We start from the raw sequence: 19,157 nt of genomic DNA on the forward strand, positions 1-19,157 counted from the left end.
ATTTAGTTTTAATCCCTTGAAAACTGTTTCTGAGTGTTATAAATTTATGTCACACATCTGTCTGTGATATGACTACTGGTTTTCGCTTTGCGAGTATCACTCAGTGATTTTACAAGCGCTGTAATTACAGGAAGGGTAGACGGCATTTAGGGTGAAATTACAGCCAGTGCCAATAGTTTGTCATGTAATTAATTTGACTTTTATGGAACACAAAGACATTAAAGTAAATAGAATTTCTGGTATTTGTATTTAATACATTTTATGTGTTTATCTCCTTGTGTCAGTGGCTATTATTAAGACATTTCCTGTTGTATGTGCCAAGTATTCCTGTGCTGTTATAAAGTGCTTACATAAATCTGCATAACTGCTCTCTTACAGTAATAACAGTTTCTTTAGACTGATTTATATCTCTTGTTTCATTAAAGCAGTGATTTTTAACCTTTTTTTGCCGTGGCACACTTTTTTACATTAAAAAATCCTGTGGCACACCACCATCCCAAAATTTAAAAAAAAGTCACACATTGTAGCCTAATACAGCATATATATATACACATACACACAAACACACACATACTGTATGTATTGTGCTGTTATGCCATGCCTCCTACAAACTACCCCTGCACTGGGAGTAAAAAACAAGCAAAGTTTAAAAAATATGTTACACTGTTGTCAGTCTGCCGTGGCACACCTGAGGATCTCTCACGGCACACTAGTGTGCCACGGCACACTGGTTGAAAAACACTGCATTAAAGCACTGAAATTATAAATGTCACAGTTCCATTTTAACCCTTTTCTTCCAAGATGCTACATAATTTGCTCCTGCACTGCGCAATATCTGGGGAGTTGTAAATAGAGTCATACGGCCTGATGATCATGGATTTTTCAGCTCTAAGAAAAAATATAGTGCAGACTTCACAGGGGCTTAACTCTCTGAATTCTCTAAGAAAAAGGGCAGAACCTGGAAGTTCCAGAAAGATGAGAGATGTCTCCTATAAAGCTCTCCACTCAAATAAAATTATATAAAATTACCCTCCAGCACTGCAAGACCTCTAAAACAAGAGGTTCTATAAAGGCAAATTTTGCTATTCTTCTCTTAAAGGGACAGTCTACACCAGAATTTTTATTGTTTTAAAAGATAGATAATCCCTTTATTACCCATTTCCCAGTTTTGCATAACCAACACAGTTATAATAATATACTTTTAACCTCTGTGATTATCTTGTATCTAAGCCTCTGCAAACTGCCCCTTTTTTCAGTTCTTTTGATAGACTTGCAGTCTAGCCAATCAGTGCCTGCTCCCAGATTACTTCACGTGCACGAGCACAGTGTTATCTATATGAAATACGTGAACTAACACCCTCTAGTGGTAAAAAACTGTTAAAATGCAATATGAAAGAGGTGGGCTTTAAGGTCTAAGAAATTAGCATATGAACTTCCTAGGTTAAGCTTTCAACTAAGAATACCAAGAGAACAAAGCAAAATTGGTGATAAAAGTTAATTGGAAAATTGTTTAAAATTACATGCTCTATCTGAATCATGAAAGTTTATTTTGGCCTAGACTGTCCCTTTAAAGGGACACTCAAGTCAAAATTAAACTTTAATGATTCAGATAGAGCAGCAATTTTAAACAAGTTTCCAATTTACTTCCATTAACAAATTGTGCACAGTCTTTTTATATTTACACTTTTTGAGTCACCAGCGCCTACTGAGCATGTGCAAGAATTCACAGAATATACGTATATGCATTTGTGATTGGCTGATGGCTGTCACATGATACAGGGGGAGTGGAAATGAACATAACTTTGAAATTTGTCAGAAAAAAAAAAATCTACTACTCATTTGAAGTTCAGACTAAGTGCTATTGTATTGTCTTGTTATCATGCACTTGTTTATTATGCAAATCTACTGTATTTACTGGTCCTTTAAGATCATTCCTTGCATTTCTGTATGTAAACTAGAGACAAGCCCAGTGAAATGCAGCACTGCATGACATAAGAGTTTTGTTACATTTACACTTTGTTTTTTGTATTTTATATTACTTTAGACTTCAGACCAGGTCCTTTAAGTTTTATTACATTTAAGCTTTGTGCTTTCTATTTTGTGTTTTAATGCATTTTGATACTGAATACAACAGTAATTTTACAAATTCTGATTAGGTTTTGAAAGTTTCTGTGTTACTTTAACAAATTAGGATCATATTTTGTATCTTTTACAATTTACATTGAACTTTGTATTTGTCCTATTGTAAAAAAAACAACAACTGAGGGTTTCAGAAAATGGGAGGGACAGAGTAGCATTTTACACTATTTTATCTTACTTATTTATCTTGCCAGCTGTATGCAGATGAATATTGTTTAAAATTCACAATACACCTATTTAACTGAAAGAAAAGTAATATATATTAAACTGTAGGCAATTGCAAGTTACACTGTAGTTAAATCATAGTAAACTACCATTAACTCCATCTCCCCTGTGAGGAGGAGGATATACAAAAGCTCACAAATAAATTAGCTATAAGTATTGACCCAATCCTCCTTGGGAGAAAGTGAACGAAGTACAAATTTCAGATGTGTTTTACAGCAAAGGGAAGCAAAATAAATAATGAATGTATTTTGCAATAATGTTTCACATTTAATAATGAAACATTTTATGCATTGTTGAAATGTTGAGTTTAATGGTCCTTTAAGGGGTTTTGAAAGTTATATTACAAAAAGGTAATTACATTGTGGTTTCTGATGTTTGATAGACTTAGGCAACCCTTATTGTACTTATTCTGCATAAGCAGTTCCTAATTGCCCTGCTCCTCGCTGCCACAGATACTATGATCCAGGTCACTCAGATTTATATTAAAATTGCAAAGCTCAGAGTTTTGCAGAGTTAGCAAACCTCGGGGTATGAATCAGTGACATGCTTGTTCAGAGAACCATAAATATTGATAGGCTTTGATTTTGGTAATTCTTTCCATCTCTCTCTGTCGGCCTCTAAGTTGGCACAGCATGGGACAGGATAGCCGCTTTATAGTTTATTCATTCCTTATTCAATGGGCAATGCACAAAGATAAGCAGGAAGTAGAGACCAGTAAAGTTATCCACAAACATAGTCAGTAAGAAAGGATAGTGTTTATCTGTCTTTCAAGGAATAGTGACCATATATTTTAGTGTTCACGATCCACTAACCCTATGTAATCACCCTCACTTACGCCTTGTAATTAAAATATTTTCCTGCAGATTTGAAATAAACTAACATACTTTGTGAGATTGACAATATTTGGAATGTGTTAACACATTTTTCTTTTTTAAGACACGATGAGTCCACGGATAATCTTAATTACTAATGGGATATTCACTCCTGGTCAGCAGGAGGAGGCAAAGAGCACCACAGCAGAGATGTTAAATAGCTCCTCCCTTCCCTCCCACTCCAGTCATTCTCTTTGCTTACGTTAGTGATAGGAAGTGGTAAAGTGAGGTGTTAGATTAGATTCTTCAATCAAGATTTTATTATTTTTAAAGTAGTGCAAGATTGTGCTGCTTTGTTCTAGGGTGTAGCCAAATCAGTCTCTTCATTAGAGCAATGGTGGCTTTAGAGCAATGGGAACTTGTAGGACATAATTCTCACTGCGCCTCCCATACATTTATGCTGCCCTATTGCTGATAGCCTAAGTAAGATTACTCAGGATTTATCCTTTTCCACATGGCTATGGGAGGGAGTGGACCTCTTAAACCTGCTGAGCTGCCTTGCTGTCGGGCAGAATTAAAAGGTAAGTGATGACTTTTTATTCTGGGTCTGGGGAAATAAGATCTCACAAAAAGAGGAGCACTTTAATTTATGGGACATAGAGACTCCTATTTGTAGAGGAGGATAATTTAGACAGCACCTTCTTGGCAGGCACTGGGGCTGAGGAGAGATTAGGACTTTCACTATGAGCTTTAATCTCTGGGTCTATGTAAAAGGAAATGGCTCAGTATGAAGTGAATGTTTATGTTTATGTTTTGATGGGCTAAGCTGCTGGCTAGCAAGGAGCAAAAGACCCATTTTAGCTACAGACTTACAGTCTGTTTATTCACTATCGGTGGCTAAACTTTTCGAAAGGGAATCCGTTGCAATAACAATGGCGACCGGGATTTGCCTTTGATAACGCCCACGATGGGCGGAGCTTCGAGTAGCGCCAATTTGGCTTGCGCCCTCTGACTTACTCTTTGGTTTCAATGTTTAACTTTCTGGTAATTTCGGAAGGATAAGGGCAGTGTCTAGTGAGCTGCGTGAGAACCGGACAGCTAGCTCTATATTGCTGTGTCCGGTCTTTTGGGCTGCAAGATTTATCTGGTGTCAGAGGGACTGTTTTTGACAACTCAGCAAGGTTTAAGCTGAGGTGTAGGGACTTTCTGCTACATTTGAGTACTGTTAACTTTTTCTCCAGTACCATTAACTTTCCCTCTACACGCAAGAATAAAATGTGACATTTTAAAATTTAAAGACACTGTAACACGCAAAAATAAAGTGTGACATTTTAACATTTAAAGACACAGTAACACCTTTTATGTTTTAACTGTTTAATAAAGAATTTCAACTGTTATTTGATAATTCAGTTTTGGAACAAGAGGTCCTGTTAGATGCCCTTTGTAATCCTAATGCTCTGATGTCGATGTGTTAGATTGTTCAGATAGATTTTTTTCTGAGCCAACTCCTTTATAAGGCAGATACAGTTTAAGAATCTATTAATAAGGTTCAATTTATGCCGCAAATTTCTCCTCAAGTGTCCCAATGTTATAGCCCTCACAAGCAGTGCCCTGCGCTTCTGGAGTTACCTTGCTATTTTTTCCCCATGCTGCGGGGCTGGCGCAAGAGGAAATGTGTTACATCAGTGAATACATTTTCCGAATGTTTCTTCCTAGAGGCCTGAATAGGAAGATTCTTCGGTAGTATCTGAGGAAAAGATCTCAGACTGTGTAATTCATTTACCTGAAGGTTTAAACTGGAGTACCTCCATTTATTAATAAGGAGGCCTGGAAAACAGTTCCCAAAGGAGAAGGAGCCGTTTCCATCTTAGCTAAGAGATCTACTATTCCCATAGAGGATAGTTGTGGCTTCAAAGACCCTATGGAAAGAAGTTAGAGAGTTTACTTAAAAGATGTTTGTACAACAGGGCTTACAATGACAGCCAACTGTGTACACTGCTACCGTCACTAGTGCGGCGGCATATTGTTTAGAGGCTCTACCGCCATACTGCCTTGAAGACACCAGATCCTGTCTGAACTTGGAAGTTAAGCAGGGCCAGGCTTGGTCAGTACCTGGATGGGAGACCGCCTGGGAACCCCAGGTGCGGTAGGCAATGGAGAGCCTGAGGGTTAAATTCTTGGTCTGCGGTTGTGTCCGATATGTCTAAACTGTTAGCCATTTCCCTACAAGGGAAAAACTTTTTTGGACCCGGCCTGTCGGAGATTATCTCGGATATCTCGGGAGGTAAGGGTTGTCCTTTTCTGCAGGATAAGAGAAACTAACAAAAAGAACGACAGAGTAAATTTCTTTTCAAAGTTGCAAGGGAAATCCTTACTCCACTGCCTCCAATCAGGAACAGACTAGCCTGCATGGAGACCCAATCAATCTTAGTATAAGGGGATACAATCCATAAGCCTGCTGTTAAATCAAGGACAGCATGACGGGCATGCCCGGGACCAGATTTTGTAGGGGGTAGATTTTCCCTCTTCTCTCAGGCTTGGGTTCGAAATGTTCTGGATCCCTGGGTGATAGAAAATGTTTAACAGGGACACAAAGGTTTTCCTCTCAAGGCAGGTTTCTGTTTTCAAGATTTGCTACAGACCAGACAAGAGAGAGGCATTCTTACACTACGTAGGAGACCTTTCCAGCCTGGGAGTGATTGTTCCTGGTCCGGTACAGGAACAGGGTCTGGGATTTTAGTCTGTTCGGAGTTCCCAAAAAGGAGAGAACCTTCAGACCAATTCTAGTTCTCAAGAGTTTAATCAAATTTCTCAGGGTACCGCCCTTCAAGATGGAAATTATTTGTTCCATTTTTTCTCTTGATCCAAGAGCGTCATTTTATGACAACAGTGGTGTTATAGGACGCGTACCTAAATGTTCCTATCCACTGGGATCATCACAAGTTCCTAAGGTTTGCCTTTCTGGTCAAATACTTCCAGTTGTGGATCTTCCTTTCAGTCTTGCAACAGCTCCCAGCATTTTCACATGGGTTCTGGGATTTCTGTTGGCAGTGCCTTGATTACAAGGTATTGCAGTGGCACCCTATCGGGATGATATCCTAGTCCAGGCGCCTTCTTTCGATTAGCAAGATCCCACACAAACTTGGTGTTGTCCTTCCTACAATCACAGGTGGAAGGTAAATTTGGAAAAGAGTTCCTTAGTTCCAAATACAAGGGTAACTCTCTTAGGATCCTCCATAGACTCCCTGTCTATGAAGATTTTTCTGACAGAAGTCAGGAAATTAAAGATTATTGATTTTGTTTAGTCCTTCGTCCACTCTTCGGCCTTCAGTGGCACAGTGCTTGGAGTCTTAATTTAGTTCTCAGAGTTCTTCAAAGGACTTTGTTTGAACTTAGGCATTCCTTAGATACTAAGTTGTTATCTTGGAAAGTTTTATTTTTGTTGCTATTTCTTCTGCTTGTAGAGTGTCAGAGCTCTCGACATTACAGTACGAGTCTCCTTATCTTATTTTACTCTCAGATAAGGTAATTTTAAGTACTAGATTAGGATTTCTTCCAAAGGTTGTTTCTGATCGGAACATTAATCAGCAGTTGTTCCTTATTTCTGTCCTAATCCTTCTTACAGAAGGAACGACTTGTACACAATTTGGACGTGATCCATGCACAAACAAAGAACCCACAAAGGAGATCCTAATAGGGGGCGCTCTAACAAATGTAATATATTAAAATGACGATATGATATAAAAACAAACAATATATATGCAAAAAATGTATCTCTCTCAAACCCCAAAAATTGATGGATAAAGAGTCCTGAATTCAGGATCCAGAATGGTTGGATGATAGAAGTTCTGCACAAAAGGACACATCAGCTGCTCTCTCCTTACATCAAATTTAGAAAGACATCTGGGAAAAACACAGGGAGACAAAAAAGAGGCGCATATGTGTACCAGTAGAATGAACCAAATAGTGGATTAAACCACACCAGGGTACTCAAATTTATTCAGAGCACTCATACAGTGCTATCAGGCACGAACTGGGCATTCACAGCAACCCAGCTTGCTGCAATCCTATATGGCAACAGGAACAATCCAGGCGAATTCCTTAGAAGCTGCAGGGAAGTTTGATCCACAAGAACAACACCAACCACTGGATGTGAGGTCCCAGAAGCAAGCACAGGAACTGGACAAAGGCTTAACAGCAAAATGGGCTCAGTCCCAATTGAGATAGAACAAAGGTGGTGTGTAGAAAATCAGTGGCGGTTCCAGATATGGAGTATAAAAGATTTATTAAAACATTTTTAAAAACAAGAACCAGCAGGTAGGGCAAATGCTTGTCCTCCTTGTATCAATGCAATGCGTTTCTCAGCACAAACGCTGTTTCATCGGGCAGTTTGTGGACTGAGCCAATTGGGACTGAGCCCATTTTGCTGTTAAGCCTTTGTCCAGTTCCTGTGCTTGCTTCTGGGACCTCACATCCAGTGTTTGGTGTTGCTCTTGTGGATCAAACTTCCCTGCAGCTTCTAAGGAATCTGCCTGGATTGTTCCTGTTGCCATATAGGATTGCAGCAAGCTGGGTTGCTGTGAATGCCCAGTTCGTGCCTGATAGCACTGTATGAGTGCTCTGAATAAATGTGAGTACCCTGGTGTGGTTTTTTCCACTATTTGGTTCATTCTACTGGTACACACATGCGCCTCTTTTTTGTCTCCCTGTGGACTAAGGACCTTTGTCTGTCTTCTTCTTTGTTTGGGATTTTCTCAGGAAAATGTACAGGTCAGAAAGCTTCGGCTATTTCTCTTTCCTTTTGGCTGAGGAGTATCATACGCTTGACATATGAGACCGCTGGGCAGCAACCTCTTGAGAGGGTTACGGCTCATTCCCCTTGGATTGTTGCTTCCTCATAGGCATTTCAAAATGAAACTTCTGTGGACCAGATTTGCAAGGCTGCAACTTGGTCTTCTCTTTCCAATTTTTCAATCTTTTACTAAGTTGACACTTTTGTTTCGGCTGAGGTCGCTTTTGGGAGAAAGGTTCTTCAAGCAGTGGTGCCTTCCGTTTAGGTTCACTGTCTTGTCCCTCCCGTATCATCTGTGTACTCTAGCTTGGGTATTGAATCCCATTAGTAATTGAGATGATCCGTGGACTCATCGTGTCTTAAAAAAGAAAAGAAAATTTATGCTTACCTGATAAATGTATTTCTTTTTTGACACGATGAGTCCACAGCCCGCCCTGTTTCTTTAGACAGGTTTGGGAATATGTAAAACTTCAGACACCTCTGCATCTTGGCTTTTCCTTTCTCTTCCTAACTTCGGTCGAATGACTGGAGTGGGAGGGAAGGGAGGAGCTATTTAACAGCTCTGCTGTGGTGCTCTTTGCCTCCTCCTGCTGACCAGGAGTGAATATTCCATTAGTAATTAAGATGATCAGTGGACTCATCGTGTCAAAAAAGAAATAAATTTATCAGGTAAGCATAAATTTTCTTTTTGCTGCAACGTAGTACGCTAAAAGTTATGCATGAGCAATATTGGGTTTAACGGGGCTGTTTGAGTGCGTCAAAAGGAGTGGTCGTATTACAAGTTAAAAGTAAAAATGAAAGTGGGAGTGCAATATATATATATATATATATATATATATATATATATATACACACACAGTATCTCACAAAAGTGAGTACACCCCTCACATTTTTGTAAATATTTTGTTATATCTTTTAATGGGACAACACTGAAGAAATGACACTTTGCTACAATGTAAAGTAGTAAGTGTACAGCCTGTACAACAGTGTCCCCTCAAAATAACTCAACACACAGCCATTAATGTATAAACCGTTGGCAACAAAAGTGAGTACACCCCCTAAGTGGAAATGCCCAAATTAGGCCCAATTAGTCATTTTTATCCTCCCCAGGGTCATGTGACTCGTTAGTGTTACAAGGTCTCAGGTGTGAATGGGGAGCAGGTGTGTTAAATTTGGTGTTATCGCTCTCACACTCTCTCATACTGGTCACTGCAGTTCAACATGGCACCTCATGGCAAAGAACTCTCTGAGAATCTGAAAAAAAAGAATTGTTACTCTACATAAAGATGGCCTAGGCCAGTGATTTTTAACCTTTTTTTGCCGTGGCACACTTTTTTACATTAAAAAATCCTGTGGCACACCACCATCCCAAAATTTAAAAAAAAATCACACATTGTAGCCTAATACAGCATATATATATAATATATATATATACACATACACACACACATACTGTATGTATTGTACTGTTATGCCATGCCTCCTACAAACTACCCCTGCACTGGGAGTAAAAAACAAGCAAAGTTTAAAAAATATGTCACACTGTTGTCAGTCTGCCGTGGCACACCTGAGGATCTCTCACGGCACACTAGTGTGCCACGGCACACTGGTTGAAAAACACTGGCCTAGGCTATAAGATTGCCAAGACCTTGAAACTAAGCTGCAGCACAAAGGGCAAGACCATACAGCGGCTTCACAGGACAGGTTCCACTCAGAACAGGCCTCGCCATGGTCGGCCAAAGAAGTTGAATGCACATGCTCAGCATCATATATTTTAGGAAATATACGTATGAGTGCTGCCAGAAGTTTAAGGGGTGGGGGGTCAGTCTGTCAGTGCTCAGACCATACGCCGCACACTGCATCAAATTGGTCTACATGGCTGTCGTCCCGGAAGCCTCTTCTAAAGATGATGCACAAGAAAGCCTGCAAACAGTTTGCTGAACACAAGCAGACTAAGGACATGGATTACTGGAACCATTTCCTGTGGTCTGATGAGACCAAGATAAACTTATTTGGTTCAGATGGTGTCATGCGTGTGTGGCGGCAATCAGGTTAGGAGTACAAAGACAAGTGTGTCTACAGTCAAGCATGGTGGTGGGAGTGTCATGGTCTGGTCCTGCATGAGTGCTGCTGGCACTGGGGAGCTACAGTTCATTGAGGGAACCATGAATGCTAACATGTACTGTGACATACTGAAGCAGAGCATGATCCCCTCCCTTCAGAGACTGGGCCGCAGGGCAGTATTCCAACATGATAACGACCCAAAACACACCTCCAAGATGACCACTGCCTTGGTAAAGAAGCTGAGGGTAAAGGTGATAGACTGGTCAAGCATGTCTCCAGACCTAAAACCTATTGAGCATCTGTGGGGCATCCTCAAAAGGAAGGTGGGGGAGCACAAGGTCTCTAACATCTACCAGCTCCGTGATGTCGTCATGGAGGAGTGGAAGAGGACTCCAGTGGCGACCTGTTAAGCTCTGGTGAACTCCATGCCCAAGGGGGTTAAGGCACTGCTGGAAAATATTGGTGGTCACACAAAATATTGACACTTTGGGCTCAATTTGGACATTTCCACTTAGGGGTGTATTCACTTTTGTTGCCAACGGTTTACATTAATGGTTGTGTTGAGTTATTTTGAGGGGACAGCAAATTTACACTGTTATACAGGCTGTACACTCACTACTTTACATTGTAGCAAAGTGTAATTTCTTCAGTGTTGTCACATGAAAAGTTATAATAAAATATTTACAAATATGTGAGAGGTGTACTCACTTTTGCGAGATACTGTATATATATATATATATATATATTTTTATATATATATATATATATATATATATATATATATACTCTATATTCATAAATATAGGTATAGATATAGATATTTCACAAAAAAATATAGATATATAGATATATCTAGAAACATGTACTGTATATATATATATATATATATATATATATATATATATATATATATGAATAAATAGAACATACTCTTCTATGTGAAGTACATTGGAATGTGAAATATTAACTTTCATGTTAGATAATGCTATTGGATTTGCGCATGGGTAGGGTGTTTCTTTCACTTTTTGCGCTCTATTGAAGTTTATGGGGGAATACGTTAATGCGGTCATGATATTAAAAGTTCAGCTGTTTGCGTACATTGGGTTAGCGTACAAATGAAAACCTTTTACTTTCAACTTGTATTATAGACGCTACCCGTCAATTGGGTTTCATGTCCCTTTAACCTTTTTGATATGTATAAATGCTGCTCTTTTTATGCATAATACAACATTCTGAGTACAATGTCCCTTTAAGTTACATATGCAACTGGCTGCTTCACTAACAAGTCTGGAGTTGCTCCTCCCTATAAGGCAAGATGTAGGAAGAGATGGCTTTTCTCTAGCTCTTTAACCTGTACTTTGGGGCCTTGGAAATGCACATTTGGCTCAGATTGTAGTGATATAAAGATAATTGAGAATTCACAAGAACATAAAAGCAATAATCGCTACAAAAATATTTTCAAGATTATACTCAACAAAAGGTACTATGATCATTACCTTCAGCTCAAATTGTCATATAATTCATTGTGTGTCTATAGGAATCAATATTCAATTTTAAATTCAAATATTGGTTTACATTTTATAGAAACATTTGAACAGCAGAGCACGTCAAGGGGAACATTTGTTCTGCTAGAATTCAGTCATCCCATTCTGTCAGTAAGCCATGCTCCTCATCCCTGAAGTCACTGCTCTTTTCAGTGCTGTCTAGTGTAAATCATATCTAGGTTCTGTGTATGTATCTGCTATAATATACCTGGAATTTAGTTTGTACTGTCACATTAACATCCTGTTCGATTGCATATAAATACGAGTTACTGTCACAGCAGTGACTGGCTGCTTTGTTCGCAATAGGTTCTAAAGAATATCTTATAATGGGTTATTCTGTATGTGAAGCCTTTCTTGGTGGCCAATCTTTTGATGTTTCAGTATAAAGAAGCCAATTTATTATTGTTTTTAACAAAGAAGCTTTGAGAAAGGGACCCAAATTAATGAGGAGTAATGGCAATTATAAAGCAGACTTTAAATATCTGCTAACAATATATCAAAAAGGTTTATACAAAGATTATAAGGATTCTGAATTCATGAAGACGCCAATTCTGCAGAAAACATGCTGAACCCAATAAAAAGCACCGAGAGGGCAGAGTGAAGGGTCAATGCACATACATAGTGGGGCATAAGATCTAGATTGTTACATTTGTAGCTCTTATAGGTTTTAGTGTGTGGTTCAGCCATGCAAATCTCTTAATGACTTCACAGTGCTTAATCAGAACTGTATATCTATTGTTAATATTTAAAAATGAGATTTTAAATCCAGTAACTCACAAATTTCAAGCAAAACATCTCTTTAAAATGATTTGATTTTACGAGCAATACTAAGGGCTAGATTTCTCAAAGCAATTTGCCTGTAATTGCAGGCAAATAACGCATACGCACCAATGGCCATATTTATGAAAGCAGTCTGCGCCTATAATTGCACAAATCTGAAAGAAACTTCTTTGTACTCCGCTTGCATTCGCCTAGGCGCAAGGGCGCGCTCCCAAGTGCACCAATATACATTAGTAATAGGCGTAATTTCACAGCCCGACCTACAGATACGCCCAGTTTCTTATTTATCATTGCTTTGCACCGATAGGGAACTGAAATTTCTCCTTAAATTGCGTGTTCTATATTTCGCCATACAGACTGAGGCGAACACCATTATCATACATGCTTTTACATCTTGTGATGCAGTACTTTCTTCTTTTAACTCATTTTTCAAAGGTTCAGCACCAAGAAGAGACTGTTATTGCCAGAAATTTGCACTTCCACAGGCGCATACGGGTACCAAGAGTTTTATATATATATATATATATATATATATATATATATATATATATATATATATATATATAGATAGATAGATATATATCAATATATTGATATATTAAATTTTGCGATCTTAAATTACCAACATATGGCAAAAATAGCACGGAAACATTATATAATATAAATATGCGCAAAATAGATAACTAAAAAATGCTTTTTTCATAATCAAGATATGGCGGCGTAAATATTTATACGGATGAACTGTGATAAATAGTGAGTAAATGCTTTTTCCAGCAGGCAAAATGTATCATTATTCCGCCCCAGCTCGCCTTTTACTAAACATGCAAAATTACATCTATTTTTTTTATAAATTCAGGCGCACATGTGCGCTTCTCCGGAGGCGAGCTGGGGCACAGTTACAAGCGAAGCACATACAGAGTTAGAGTATTTGTGGCGAGGCTGATTCGCCGTAGTTATCAAGCCCTACAGACCGGCAAAAGTAGAATCTAGTGACGTAAGCTACAATCCGCCGGACTCAGTCCAACACAGATCGATTCTTACATCACTCGCACAATCTGACTACTTTTGCTAGTTATCAAAGAACTAGCAGGTACGCTCTGCACTTTTCCGGCCCAGCGTACCTGGTTTTCTATCCGCCGCCCTGGAGGAGGCGGATCCCATAGGAATCAATGGGAGTCTGACCATAGCGAAAGCTCATGTTCGCTGCTGTCCGATATCCCATTGATTCCTATGGGAGATGTCTGCACCTAACACCCTAACATGTACCCCAAGTCTAAACACCCCTAATCTGCCCCCCCCTACACCGCCGCCACCTACATTAAACATATTAACCCCTAAACCTCCGCTCCCGGACCCCGCCGCAACTAAATAAATATGTTAACCCCTAAACCGCTGCTCCCGGACCCCGCCGCCACCTACATAATACCTATTAACCCCCATCCTGCCCCCCCTATACTGCCACCACCTATATTAAATTTATTAACCCCTATCCTGCCCCCCATACCTCCGCCACCTATATTAAATTTATTAACCCCTATCCTGCCCCCCTACACCGCCGCCACTAAACTTATTAACCCCTAAACCTAAGTCTAAACCTAACCCTAACACCCCCCTAACTTAAATATTATTTAAATAAATCCTAACCTAAGTTACAATTAAACCTAACACTATCATTAAATTAATTAAATAAATTACCTACAATTACCTAAAATTAATTACAATTAAATTAACTAAACTATAGTACAAAAACAAACAAACACTAAATTACAGAAAATAAAAAAAATTACAAGAAGTTTAAACTAATTACACCTCATCTAAGCCCCCTAATAAAATAAAAAATAAAATAAAAAAATAAAAGTCCCTACCCTATTCTACATTACAAAGTAATCAGCTCTTTTACCAGCCCTTAAAAGGGCTTTTTGCGGGGCATTGCCCCAAAGTAATCAGCTCTTTTACCTGTAAAAAAAAATACAACCCCCCAACATTAAAACCCACCACCCACATACCCCTACTCTAACCCACCCAAACCCCCCTTAAAAAAACCTAACACTAACCCCCTGAAGATCTCCCTACCTTGAGTCGTCTTCACCCAACCGGGCCGAAATCTTCATCCAAGTGGCGCAGAAGAGGTCCTTCATCCGGTAGAAGTCTTCATCCAGGCGGCGTCTTCAATCTTCATCCATATGTAGCGGAGCGGAGACATCTTCCAAGGAGCCGACGCGGAGCCATCCTCTTCATCCGGAGTCTTCTTACACAATGACGGTACCTTTAAGTGACGTCATCCAAGATGGCGTCCCTTCAATTCCGATTGGCTGATAGGATTATATTAGCCAATCGGAATTAAGGTAGGAAAAATCTGATTGGCTGATTCAATCAGCCAATCAGATTGAAGTTCAATCCGATTGGCTGATCCAATCAGCCAATCGGATTGAGCTTGCATTCTATTGGCTGTTCCAATCAGCCAATAGAATGCAAGCTCAATCCGATTGGCTGATTGGATCAGCCAATTGGATTGAACTTCAATCTGATTGGCTGATTGAATCAGCCAATCAGATTTTTCCTACCTTAATTCCGATTGGCTGATAGAATCCTATCAGCCAATCGTAATTGAAGGGACACCATCTTGGATGACGTCACTTAAAGGTACCGTCATTGTGTAAGAAGACTCCGGATGAAGAAGATGGCTCTGCGTCGGCTCCTTGGAAGATGGCTCCGCTCCGCTCCGGATGGATGAAGATTGAAGACGCCGCCTGGATGAAGACTTCTACCGGATGAAGGACCTCTTCTGCGCCCCTTGGATGAAGACTTCTACCGGATGGAGGACCTCTTCTTGGATGAAGATTTCGGCCCGGTTGGGTGAAGGCGACTCAAGGTAGGGAGATCTTCAGGGGGTTAGTGTTAGGTTTTTTTAAGGGGGGTTTGGGTGGGTTAGAGTAGGGGTATGTGGGTGGTGGGTTTTAATGTTGGGGGGTTGTATTTTTTTTTACAAGTAAAAGAGCTGATTACTTTGGGGCAATGCCCCGCAAAAAGCCCTTTTAAGGGCTGGTAAAAGAGCTGATTATTTTGTAATGTAGAATAGGGTAGGGACTTTTATTTTTTTATTTTATTTTTTATTTTATTAGGGGGCTTAGATGAGGTGTAATTAGTTTAAACTTCTTGTAATTTTTTTTTATTTTCTGTAATTTAGTGTTTGTTTGTTTTTGTACTATAGTTTAGTTAATTTAATTGTAATTAATTTTAGGTAATTGTAGGTAATTTATTTAATTAATTTAATGATAGTGTTAGGTTTAATTGTAACTTAGGTTAGGATTTATTTTACAGGTAATTTTGTAATTATTTTAACTAGGTAGTTATTAAATAGCTATTAACTATTTAATAACTATTGTACCTAGTTAAAATAAATACAAAGTTGCCTGTAAAATAAAAATAAATCCTAAAATAGCTACAATGTAATTATTTATTATATTGTAGCTATCTTAGGGTTTATTTTACAGGTAAGTATTTAGTTTTAAATAGGAATAATTTAGTTAATAAGAGTAATTTTTATTTAGATTTATTTAAATAATATTTAAGTTAGGGGTGTTAGGGTTAGTGTTAGACTTAGGTTTAGGGGTTAATAATTTTATTATAGTGGCGGCGGTGTAGGGGGGGCAGGATAGGGGTTAATAACTTTAATATAGGTGGCGGCGGTATAGGGGGGGCAGGATAGGGGTTAATTAGTTTAATATAGATGGCGGCGGTATAGGGGGGCAGGATAGGGGTTAATAAGTTTAATGTAGGTGGCGGCGGGCTCTGGGAGCGGCGGTTTAGGGGTTCAAAAATGTATTTTGTTGCAGCGGGGTCCGGGAGCGGCAGGATAGGGGTTAATACGTTTATGTAGGTGGCGACAGTATAGGGGGCAGCAGATAAGGGGTTAATAGGTATAATGTAGGTGGCGGCGGGGTCCGGGAGCGGCGGTATAGGGGTTAATAACTTTATTATACTTGCAGCGGGGTCCGGGAGTGGCGGTTTAGGGGTTAATAACTTTATTATACTTGCGGCGGGGTCCGGGAGCGGCGGTTTAGGGGTTAATAACTTTATTATACTTGCGGCGGGGTCCGGGAGCGGCGGTATAGGGGGTAAACAGTATAGTATAGTGTGAGTGCTTAGTGACAGGGTTATCAATAAAGCTGTAAAAAAAGCCGAAGAGCAGCGAGATCGATGACTGTTAGTTAACAACAGTCCGCTGCTCATCGCTCCGTACTTGGTGCGCTGCTTTTTGACAGCTTTATTGATAACTTTGGCGAGCGTATTCAGGTCTGCGGCAGCGAGGTTAGGTGAACTTAGGCGGGCGTATTGGGGCCGGCGAATGCAGGTAAGTACGGAGCTTAATAACTAGAGGCCAGTGAATGTAATTTTAAACAAATTTCCAATGTATTTCTGCTATCTAATTTGCTTTGTTCTCTTCGTATCCTCTGTCTAAAAAGCATACCTAGGTAGGTTCAAGATCAGCAATACACTACTGGGAGCTAGCTTGTGATTGGTGGCCACAAACATATGTCTCTTCTTATTGTCCTGATGTGTTCAGCTATCTTTCAGCAGTGTATTGCTACTAATTCAACAAAGTACACCAATAGAATGAAACAAAGTACATTGGAAAGTTTTTTAAAATTGAATAATCTATCTGAATGAAAAAAGAAAAAAATTGAGTTTCACATCCCTTTAATTTTAGATTCTCTTACTCTTAAAGTTTGACAATTGTGTTAACACATTCCTTGACAATAAAATTAGTAGCAGCATTTGCCTGTTCTAATAGAATACTGAATGACTGTTGAACATTTGGCATTTGGGTATTGCAAATTAATTCTCATTTTTCCTAGTTTATGTGTATAGGTGTGAAAAAGGTACCAAATATTAAAAATGGTGCAGCATCTTTTTTTTAACATAATGTATATTGCAAAGTTACTTAGCAAACTCACAAGCATTGTTTGCTTTCAATTTTAACTCTTTAGATAGTATTAGAATCAACAAGTGTATGTTCTATTCAGATGCTATTTTTAAATATTTGAAGGTTATTCAAATGGTAAGATTTAATTTATAGATACATTTACACAGTAAAACAAATGTCAAAGAGGATACTTTCTTTCTGCAATTAGAATACAGAATAATAGACATTCAACCATTCTTATATACTTCCCTTAAAGCATACCCCCCAATTGTCCCAATTTTCGAGGGACAGTCCCGATTTTAGGGGTCTGTCCCCCTGTCCCGGGTTGCTAGCCATCTGTCCCGATTTGCCCCATGCATTAAAAAAAAAAATTCTATTGGGCCCATACTCAGAAGCAGCTGGCTTTGCTCTCACATGGTTAGATACCTGTTAGATTCCCTGTGGAAAAGGAATGGTGTGTGGGTTGAGCAGGAGTAATAAGGCTGTATACACTCTGACCACGGGTAATGGTGACCTCTCTAACCTACCTCTGGTAGTGATGATGTCTAACCCCTGATGATAATACTAGCATGCCTTCAGTTTTATACAATGAGCAGTGCTAATACCAGGGTAACGAACAGTGGCAGCCGCAGACTGCCAGCTAATGTGCTTGCCAACCCCAGGACCCCATACAATGAATTACAGATACCCATATATGATGTAGTGTGTGTGTCTATCTGTATCCATAACTGTGTGTGTGTATCTGTATGTATAAGTTTATGCTATGTAGTGTGTGTCTGCATGTATAAATGTAAGCTATGTAGTGTGTGTACGTGTATCTGCATGTATAAGTGTGTATCTGCATGTATAAGTGTATGCTATGTAGTGTGTGTGTGTCTGCATGTATAAGTGTATACTATGTAGTGTCTGTGTATCTGCATGTATAAGTGTATGCTGCATGTATAAGTGTATGCTATGTAGTGTGTGTGTATCTGCATGTATAAGTGTATACTATGTAATGTCTGTGTATCTGCCTGTATAAGTGTATGCTATGTAGTGTGTGTGTATCTGCATGTATAAGTGTATGCTATGTAGTGTGTGTATCTGCATGTGTAAGTGTATGCTATGTAGTGTGTGTGTATCTGCATGTGTAAGTGTATACTATGTAGTGTGTGTGTATCTGCATGTATAAGTGTATGCTATGTAGTGTGTGTGTATCTGCATGTGTAAGTGTATGCTATGTAGTGTGTGTGTATCTGCATGTGTAAGTGTATACTATGTAGTGTGTGTGTATCTGCATGTATAATTGTATGCTATGTAGTGTGTGTGTATCTGCATGTGTAAGTGTATGCTATGTAGTGTGCTACTGTGCATTTTTGCTGACTTTAAAGGCCAGAATCTAGAATATTAATGGGGAATGCAGAGAGCAGTTTTAAAGAATTTATTATTAAATCTCCAATTAAGATAAAAATATTTAGCAATGTCTTTGCAAAGGCTAATTAAATACATAGCTCACATAGCCATACCAGTGGTTTGAGCTTGTGTTTGATTTGCTGCCTAAGTGTATTAAAATATATGACTTTAATTAGAATTTTATTTAAATTACTTTGGTCTTATGATTTTTTAAGCCCCGCCCACCACATTTCAATTTTTTTGCCGCGGGGGGGGGGGGGTGTCCCTCTTTTGAATTTTTAAATGTTGGGAGGTATGCCTTGAAGGGACATGAAACCGAATTTTTTTCGTTCATGATTTAGAAAGAGCATTCCATTTTTTTTTTAAAATCATCTTTATTAAACTCCAACCGATTTATACATTTTCGATAATTTCCAAAACAAAGAATAAACCGTCAAAGAAACATCAGCAAGCAAAGAAAGAAAAAGAGAAAAAATAAAGAA

General features: G+C 38.9%; 1 protein-coding gene and 1 pseudogene across 1 annotated transcript in view; both read left to right on the forward strand.

Moving 5' to 3' along the window:
- The window catches only part of AFAP1L2 (actin filament associated protein 1 like 2), a 297,831-nt gene that overhangs the window by 243,698 nt on the left and 34,976 nt on the right, over positions 1-19,157 (forward strand).
- On the forward strand, positions 5,211-5,329 carry LOC128640612 (uncharacterized; annotated as a pseudogene).

This window comes from Bombina bombina, chromosome 9 (assembly GCF_027579735.1).
Source record: "Bombina bombina isolate aBomBom1 chromosome 9, aBomBom1.pri, whole genome shotgun sequence".
In the NCBI taxonomy this organism is placed as follows: domain Eukaryota; kingdom Metazoa; phylum Chordata; class Amphibia; order Anura; family Bombinatoridae; genus Bombina; species Bombina bombina.